The 10,453-nt window shown below is 36.8% G+C and overlaps 1 non-coding gene across 1 annotated transcript; it reads left to right on the forward strand.

Annotated features, from left to right (window-relative positions):
• Nucleotides 1-9,900: 9,900 nt before the first annotated feature.
• TRNAT-GGU lies at nt 9,901-9,972 on the forward strand. The gene has a single exon. It is a non-coding gene; the product is annotated as a tRNA-Thr (tRNA).
• Nucleotides 9,973-10,453: the final 481 nt, after the last annotated feature.

Genomic DNA, 10,453 nt, shown 5'->3' on the forward strand with positions numbered 1-10,453 from the left:
ATAGAACTATTTGGGCTTTTTATTTCTTCTTGAATAAGTTTTCATAAGTTGTAATTTTTCTAAAAATTTGCATTTTTGATCTAACATTTAAAATTTATTGGCACAAAATATTTGTATAATTACTTTTTCTTTCTTTTTTTTTTTTTTTTTTTTTTTTTTCGCTTGGAGGAGTTAATTAGGTTTATTTGGTTTTTCAGTGGAGGTGCTGGGGATTGAACCCAGGACCTTGTGCATGCTAGGCACTCATTCTACCGCTTTGCTATATACCCTGCCCCCTAATTACTCTTTAATCATTGTTTAAATATTTGCCAAATCTGCTGTTACATCACTCCCTTTTTTGATCCTAATATTGATTATGTCTGACTTTCCTTTTTTTTCCCCCATAGGTTTGCCTACTTTACTAGTCTTTTCAAATAACCAACTTTTGGCTCTGTAGATCCTCATTATTGTGTCTTTGCTTTTAGTTTGTTGTTTTCCGCTCTTATTTACTTTCTTCTACTTTTATTTATTCAATTGTTTATTTTTTAAACTCCTTAAGCTTTTTAATTTCCAGCCTTTCTTATTTCCTGGTATAAAAACTTCACCACCACCACTACCCCCCCCCCAAAAAAGAAAAATTCTTTACACGTTGCAGGTTTAAAAAAAATTGGTGGGGGAGGTAATTCGGTTTACTTTATTATTATTATTATTATTATTATTATTATTATTATTATTATTATTATTATTATTATTACTATTATTACTATTATTATAATGAAGCTACGGGGACAGAGCGCAGGACCTGCATGCTATACATTGCCCTCTACCACTGAGCTATACCCTCCCCACATCCCAATTTTGATGCTTGGTATTTTCATTATCACTCAGTTTAACTTTACTAATTTCTGCTTGATTCCATGGGGTTTTTTTAAGGGGTATTTTAGATTACCAAATAATTTTTGAGTTAGCTTTTGATTAATTTTGAATTGAATGGCATTACAGTCAGAGATTGTGCCTTATCCTCCTTTCTTACTCTAGCCCTTTCTCGTTGAACGAAACCTGTCCTTAACCCTCTCTTCCTCTTGGAGAAAAGAGGTTTTCAGGAGGTCCCTATCATCCTCTTGTACTTGGTCACTAGCCCCAGTGACATGCAGCATTGCCCGAATCCCAGAGTGAGCGGACCACAGGCTCAAACTGCAACTCACTTTTCGCCCACGATACACGGCGTTGCTTGTAATACTAGAGGTGTCATTTATTGAAGGCTCACCATGTGCCAGGCATAGTACTAAGAATCTTACATAGATTATCTTATTTAATCATCCCAGCAAGACCGTTATTCACCCCTTTTGTGGACAAGGAAATCGAGGCACCAAACGATTGTCACTTTTCCCAAGTCTCATGCAGCTTCAAGAGAAGACCTCAGTGTTTGTCGAACTCCAGAGGTTATGCTAGGTAAGTACTTAAATGAGGTTTGTTAAACACAAATTACCCCTTTTGGTAGTTCATGGCCAAAATGAAGTTTATTGCCACTGGGCCATGTGTTAATAATACTTTTCATTTTCACTTTACATAAAACACTCAACGCTTGTTGAAAATACTCAGAAATTTGGAATTATATTCCTTTTGGACTATTTCAAGTCATTTATGATACAACAATGTGAAGAATTACAAGATAGCTGCTACCTTTCTTTTATTATCAGCTGTTTTTGTGTTACATGTTTTTCTTACAAAGCGATAGTCACCCTCTAACCACATCCTTCTAAATGCTTCCTGTCAATGCTGTTATAGCTCAGGAAATTACAGATTTTCTGAATTGTTTAAGATAATTTAAAACCTTCCCCAGAAGTTACTTCTTGTTGTTTCTTCTTTTTGTCACATAACTTTTCTTTTTCCTCATAATATATATCATTTCCCACAATTAATTACATATATATTAAGAATTTTGTATTGCATATTTATGTTCAAGTGAATAAAAGTAAAAAATAAGAAAAAACTGCATAGATGTCCTGGAGAAACCATTTTTTAAAGTTTGTGGGATTTTCTTTCTTTCTTGGTGCTTTCTTCTTGACTCTAATGACAATAAGCAATATTTAAAATTACTTTTTGATTTTAATTATCTACTGCTTCTACCATGAAGTGAAAGAAAAACTTATAATATGTATAAGTTAAAATAATGGAGGTAGCAATGACTAATCTATATTTTTTATTATGATAAAATATATACAATAAAATTTACCTTTTTAAGTGTAAAATTCAGTAGCATTAAGTGCACTCACAATGTTGTATAACCTTTATCCATTTCCAGAACATTTTATCACCCTAAACTGAAACTCTTTACCCATTAAAAAACAGCTACCCGTCCCCCCTCCTCTCAGCCCCTGGTAACCTCTATTCTACTTTCTGTCTCTATGAATTTACCTATTCTAGGTGACTCATATAAGTGGGATCAGACAATAGTTGTCCTTCTGTGTCTGGCTTATTTCCATTAGCATAATGAATTCAGGTATATCCACGTTTTAGCATGGATCAGAACTTCATTCTTTTTCAAGGGCAAATAATATTCCATTGGATATATACCACATTTATTGATCCATTCATCTACTGATGGATATTTGGGTTGTTTCTGCCTTTTGACTAATGTGAACAATGCTTCCATGAACACTAGTATACAGATATCTGTTTGAGTGCCCACTTTCAGTTCTCTTGGCTGTGTACCTAAGAACGGAATTGCTGGATGGTGCGGTAATACTGTGTTTAACTTTTTGAGGAACCACGCAACCATTTCCACAGGACTGAATCATTCTGCATTCCCAGCGGCAATGCACAAGGCTTTCAGTTTCTGCCCATCCTTGCCAATACTTGTCATTTTCTGTTTTGCTTTGTATGTAAGAGCTTAACCTGGTGGGGGTGAGGTGATATCTCACTGTGGTTTAATCATCTGCATTTAAACCTTCATTTGAAAGGCAAGGAATTTAAATTAAGAGAGACAAAAGGACTTCCCCCCAAACTCAAAGTTAGTAGGTAGTGAAGGAGAAACTAGAGTTAAGTTCTCCTAACTCAAATCAAATTGTTTTCTTCTTCACTGTCTCACTTTATTATAACATTATAGTATTTTCTGTCTATTTGGCTCTGTGTATATTCTATCTGACTTACATGTAGAGGTGGAATAGGGCAGTGCCCATGCACTGTTACGTTTAACTGTATGAGGTGGTTGCTTTTGTAGGCCAACACAATCGGATATCAGAAACTTTGTGTGCTTCAACTTCATATTGAAACATGCTCCTATTATCAAGGATGTGTTGAGGGAGGAAAGTGAAATTTCAGAAATTATCTACAAAATCATCTACAAAATATTGAAAGAAAAGTTTTTGGTGGACTTTGGACTGTGAAAGGACAGAAAACTTTCTGAATATACAGAGCAGTTTATTGTTCCTTTAAATTTGGATTCCATTATGACTCTATCCATGTATAATTAATTAATTAATTAATTTTATTGGAGTATAGTCAATTTACAATGCTGTGTCGATTTTTGGTGTCAGTCATTATCCATGTATATTTTAAAATATATTCAATATATTTCCTTGTAGTTCTATAGACCTTTAAATTAATTGTATCTTAAGACAGATGAATGTGTTTTTGTTGTTGTTGAATTTTTTAAAGACCTTTAAACTAATGTAAGCCAGCATCATTTTCATATTCTCAGAACCACCCAATTTTTATTCATATTTAAAATGATACATGGGAAAGAAAGGGTTATTGTGTAGCAGGTCTGCCATTAATTCTCTTTTGTTACTTGGAGACACTTCTGGGAAAGAAGGAAGGGAAGAGATCTGGTCTGTTTTCTTGTGAACATGTTACTGTGTCCAAACTCATTCTGCTCACTGCATGACAGGTGAATGTATCGGGAGATGAGGTGTTGGGGCAAGGAGCAATGAACTTTATTTGGAAAGCCAGCAGACCAAGAAGATGGGGGACTAATGTCCTGGAGAGCCATCTCCCCCAAGTTAGAATTCAGGCTCCTTTTATGCAAAAAAGGGGAGGGGTTGTGTTTGGTTGTTGCTGACTTCTTGGTGTCAGAATCCTTTGTTCTTGCAGCCGTCCAGGTGGGTCAGGTTATGATGTGCCTGCAAACCTCCAACAAGACAAATGTTATTCTCAGTTCTGCAACTTTTTATCTCTATATGAATGGAAAAGTGTTATGCCCTTAAAGCTCAGCGCCTTGACAATATGCTGCCCTATATATTTCAGGCTACAGACAAGATCTCTTACAAAAGGTGCAGAACCAGTATGGCTAAGCACAGGAAACAGAGCAGAGCTAGAGCTAAAGGAACAGATGTAATACAAAGTTGGATTTGTTCTTCCCTATTACAAACATTCTAATAAATAGACCTTCTAGCAAAGAAGCCAATGTTATTGTTACTGAGTCCAAACTCATTCACTTGCCACACAACAGGCCAATAAGTCAGGAGACAAAGTGTTGGGGAAAGGATTAATGACTTTGTTCAGAAAGCTAGCAGACTGAGAAGATGGCAGACTAATGTCCTGGAGAATCGTCTTCTCCAAGTCAGAATTCAGGCTCCTTTTATACTAAAAAGGGGAGAGGGTGTGCTTGCTGCAAACTACTTGATGTGGACTCCTCTGTTCTTGCAGCTGTCCGTGTGGGTCCGGTCATGGTGTCCCTGTAAACCTCCAACAAAACAAATGTTATTTTCTATTCTGTTACTTTTTATCTCTATATGAATGGAAAAGTGTTAATATCCTTAAAGGTCAGAGCCTTGAGAATAGGTTATCCTGTGTCTTTCAGGCTCTAGGCAACATTCTTTTACAAAAGGTGCAGAACCAGCCCAGGAAGCAGAGCACAGGGTTAAAGCTAAAGGCACAGGTCTAATATGGAGTCAGATTTGTTCTTTTCTATTACAGTATTGCTGTCTGAAGAGTCCTTATCTATGGGATGCTTTTAGCAGAATGTATCTAGTTGTCTAAGACTGCTTATGGTAACCACACCTGGAATCTATGAATTTAGGAAAAGGCTTCCTGGAAAATGTTATGTAAGCTGTGTAACTATCTGATTACAAAATGGATATTTCCTGATGAAAACGGACCTTTTTGCATGTGACCTACACACATTGCTTAGAAACCCCATCTGTAAATTGTGGCCAGAGTGGTGGTGGTGATGGTCCCAGATCCCTCCCTACTTTACCTATGTCTCATGATTACGTGTATCCTTGAAATTGTAGAGAAGCTTGATACAAGGTAAGCCTCTGGTTTGGTGGGTTTGATTTGACAATCTGATCCTTTGTGTTAGCCCATTATGTGAATTTTGGATGTCACCCATAATCTTCTGATTCATAGCCACATAATATGTAAGATGTATCCAAATGAATACATATAATGGGCCCTCATTCTTTTTAACGCATGTATAGTATTCCATGAGGTATAGGTATCACAATTTATTCATTCAGTTTCCTATTGAAGATGATTTTGATTTTTTTGTTCTTTTTGCTACCATAAATGTTGCTGCAGTGAAGATCCTTGTTAACAAGATCAACTTGCACAATCTATAGGATAAATTCTTAGAGGAAGAATTTCTGGGTCAAAGGATTTGTGCATTTTCAATTTTAAGAGCTCTTGTCAATTTGTTCACTATAGAAGTTAGAAATTTATACTCCCATCAATTATGAGGGGGAAAAGGCTATTTCTTTATATGCTTGCCTCACCTTTTCCAAACCAAAATGTGAAAAATTTTTACATCATTTATGTTTAATTTGCTTTCCTCTTACAGACACAATTGTTACCCAATAAAAATTTTTTATCTTGACGCACACTGAGGCCAAAGAAACCAAAACAGAGTTTGTTGCAGAGAAAGGTTTATTGCAGGACCAAGTAAGGAGAATAGGGGCTTGTGCTCAAAAGCCTGGATGGTTTCTGGAGAGACGTTTTTATAGGCAAAATTTAGGTGAGCATTGCAGGGCATGCAACTGTCTTCTGATTGGTTGGTTGTGAGGTACCAGGGCGGTGCTCCAGAGGCTGAATTCAGCATCTTTGTCTCCCACAGACATTTCCAATACCATTGGAACTGCTGTCATGTACAAAAATGACAAAGCAGCCTGCACTACACCTTTGACTTGCTACAGAAGCGTCTACCTCTGTGCTTTACTCAAAACTAGAAGCTTATGTGTTACCTGGAAAATGAGAAGGAGAAACACACCAGCACAGGTTGTCAGTTCAAAGAGGTCCTCTGAGCGTGACTCCTCTTCCTTCCTGGGGGGCAATGCAACAAGCAGCTGCTTCTCTCACTGTGGGGCTGGAAAGAATGGGGGCTAGTACAGGGATCTCAGAGAATTAACCTCATCTTGGGAGACTACTGCCTGAGGTATAGTCACTAAAAAGTTTTATTCAGGGGAAAACTGCTTTCCTCAAACGGCTAAGGTTGATCAGTTTGGGGTTTGAAGGGAGGTAGATATTCAGGGCTTTAAAGTCTTTGAACTCTTCCAGGTCTGCCAAAATGAACCTATCCTATGTCTCAGGGTCTATGTTTTGCCCACAAGTCTCTGTACTTTTACAAAAGAGACCCTAATAGAATTGAATATCAGTTTTGCTATAATCTGCAGCCATTAAATTTAGCCCCTGTGCTGATGTTTGGCTGTATTGGTTTTACAAATTCAAAGCTCTTGTGGAGGCTTTTTAATCTTTTACTCAGTTTCTGAATCAATGATCCAAAGCCTGTGATTTGTCCTCTACCCTTTGCAGGACCACCATAAATCCCTCAGATCTTCATAATCTCTATTGTCACCACAACAACTACCTGCCATAGTGATTTGATCTCCCAGTGCCTTCAATTTGCACAGCATCTCATGCTACTAGTGATACTTGAGGAATTGCAATGCCACTATATTCTGTGAATGATCAGTGTTCACTTTCCTCCAGCAAGGGGGTTAGCCATTGCTTCTCAAATATGTTATGAACTTAACCCAAGAGTCCCATTTTGAAGGACTGTTTCCTGGGACCACTTCTGGTACCAGTCAAGATCCAGTAGGAAATATTGAACATTTAAATACAGACATTGAAAAGAGTTTAAGAAAAATATAAGTCAATTGATTTTTGACAGGTGTACTAAAACAATTCAATGGGGAAAGAATAGTGTTTTCAACACATGGTGCTGAGGCAATTGGATCTACATGCAAAAGAATGATGTTGGAGCCCTACTTCCTCCTCCCTCCTCCCAGCACTCCATATTCTTCATATAAAAATTGACTCAAAGTGGATCAAGGACCTAAACATAAGAGCTAAAACTCTTAGAAGTAAACTTAAGTATAAACCTCTGTGACCTTGAGTTAGGCAATGGCTTCTTAGATATGACATTAAAAGCACAAGCAGTAAAATAAATTCTACGTTCATCAAAATTAAAAAGTTTGTGCTTCAAAGGACACTAGCAAGAAAGTGAAAAGGCAACCCACAGAATGTGAGGAAATACTTGCCAATCAAATCTAGGGACTAATATCCAGAATATATAAAAAACAAACAAACAAACAAAAACCAGCTCTTAAAACTCAACAATAAAAAGACAAATATCCCACTTAAAAATGGACAAAGGATCTGAATAGATATTTCCCCAGAGAAGATATGCACATGGCTGATAGGCAGATGAAAAGATGATCAATATCATGAACCAGCAGGGGGATGGAGGCAAATCAAAAGCACGATGAGATCCCACTTCATGCTCCCTGTGACAGGTGTACTCACTTTTCCCTGCATCAAGCTGTCCTTCTGTCTCTTTCTCTCTATTCCCATCTGTAATTGTATCTAGTTTGTAAGAACTAAAGACCTGGCTTTAAGAATTTTTTTTTTAAAATCCTGGCTTTGTAAGTGTCCATCTCAATCCTCTCAACTCCTACTTAACTTAAAAATTTTTAATTTAAAAATTATTTATTTATTTTATTGAAGTATAGTCAGTTACAATGTGTCAATTTTCTAGTGTACAGCATAATGTTTCACTCATACATATACTAAGTTAGTGATTTTTGGACTCCATTTTTCCTGTCACACTGTGGCCTGAAGAATGGGTAAAAGTAACTCTTAAGTTATTAAAAGACCAGGGTGGGATGATATACATTGAAAATAAACCCAACCAAGCCAACAACATCACAGCAGAAACATCTTTCCAAGACCCTTGCAGTCATCACTTTTTAGGGCCCAGTTATGTTGGAGAAGCAGGGGATCCTTTTTGCTTATAGAATCTTCAAACTAGTAAATATTTATTGAGGATCCTTAGTGTTTACTAGCGAAGTGCCAGGGCTGCAGCAGGTAACCCCAGAACAGACATGAGCCCTTCTTCTGTGGAGCTTATTTTTATTAACTTTACAGGACCAGCTAGAATCATGGGCTCAGTGTGGGCACCATTTCCAGTCTTTTGTGGAGAAGAAAATGTTTGCAAATACTGAAGAGCTGAGCCTTCACCGCTGTTACAACATTGTCTCCAACTGCCTTTTAATTCAAGGCCTTTTTCATTGCAATCCACATCCCAGAATCAAAACTTGACTCAAGAGTAGACAGGGCACAGCACAGGCTTAGAGAGAGGACGGAAGGCCTGTCAGAGATGCCAAGGTCATCACGTTGTATGTATCAGAAGGGAGAAAAAGAACTTCTCTCGTTACCTAAGAAATTCCTTTGGAGATTAATGAGGAGGCAATGTAAGATGTACAAGATAACATTCTCAGTTCTAACAGCTCGTAACCTAGAAGAGTTTCCAGACAGTGGAACAGCTTCCCCAAACCAAAGTGGTCCACCCTCCTTTACCCGCATCCCTTGTAACTGAGCGTGACCCATGCAGTGAGAGGTCTTGGAAGCTGGGTCTGGGATATTGTAAGACCTTTTGCTAAAAGTGGTGTTTGCTTGCGTGCAGAATTACCTACCCTGTATTCTTAGGATAAGATAAGTAAACTGGTTTTAGAAAACACATTATGCTTTGTTAGTCTTTCCACCAGTCCAGATTAGTATCAGGAGTGGCAGTTGACATGAAGTTGATGTGATCCTTAACTCCAGATGGCAAAACCCTTATGCAGCAAGAAAAAAAGACAGGGAAATAAAATTTGGATTATGTCCAACTAAAATGCTTCTGCACTGCAAAGGAAACAATGAACAAAATGAAAAGGCAACTTATGGAGTACGAGAAAATATTTGCAACCATGTATCTGATAAAGGGTTAGTATAACAAACACATATACAAAAAACTCCTACAACTCAATAGCAAAAATAACCCAATTTTAAAAAATAGGCAAAGTAACTAAATAGACATTTCTCTAAAGAACACATACAAATAGCCAACAGTTACATGAAAAGATGCTCATATCACCAGCCATTAGGGAAATGGAAATCAAAAGCATAATGACATATTATCTCATGCCTGTTCGGATGGCTTTATCAAAAAGTAACAAAAGTAACATGCCAGAGAGGATGTGGAGGAATTGAAACACTGGACACAGTTGGTGGGAAGGTAAATTGGTTTAGCCTTTATGGAAAATAGTATGGAGGTTCCTTTAAAAACTAATAACATCACAACATTGTAAACTGAGTATACTTCAACTGGAACTAAATAAATGAATAAATAAAAGATTCAGAGAAGTAAAGGGGAAAAAAACTATAAAATAGAAATATCATATGATCCAGCAATCCTAGTCCTGGGTATATATCCAAAGAAATTGAAATCAGGATCTCAGAGAACTAACAGCGCTCCCGTGTTCATTGCAACATTATTCACAAAAGACATGAAAGCAAGCTAAATGTTGATGGAGAATGATAGACAAAATGTGGTGTATACTGTACACTATGTACAGTAGACTATTATTCAGCCTTAAAAAGAAGGAAATCCTGCCATTGGTGATAACACAAAGGAGGAATCTAAAATAGTCAAACTTGAAGGGGGAGGGTATAGCTCAGTGGTAGAGTGTGTGCCTGGTATGTACAAGGTCCTGAGTTCAATCCTCAGCACCTCCATTAAAAATAACTAAATTGAAAAAAAGTGAATGAAAGGCTGCAAATGGCAAAATGTCCTTCTTTCTTATGGGTGAGTTGTACTCCATTACGTATCTATGCAGCATCTTCTTCATCCATTCATCTATTGCTGTGCACTTAGGATGCTTCCGTATCTCGGCAACTATAAATAATGTTGCTGCTAATAGTGGGGTATATGTATCTTTTTGAATTAATTCTTATTTTGTGGTTGGCTATATTCCTTTGGTAACTATGCAAGTTTAAAAAGTTAAAGCACTAAAGGTTCTTAGAAACAATGAACAGTACATATATGTAAATTTAAAAAAATATGTGCAGTATATTATGTACATGTATTTACATGCAGTATAATGCGTATGTGCAAACTGTAACAATTCTACCTAATAAAACTGAAAAATAAAAAAAGAATATACTAAATAAATGAATAAAGGAATAAATAAATACATACATACATAAATAAACAAAC

The sequence above is a fragment of the Camelus ferus genome, chromosome 34 (assembly GCF_009834535.1).
Source record: "Camelus ferus isolate YT-003-E chromosome 34, BCGSAC_Cfer_1.0, whole genome shotgun sequence".
NCBI classification, from domain to species: Eukaryota; Metazoa; Chordata; class Mammalia; order Artiodactyla; family Camelidae; genus Camelus; species Camelus ferus.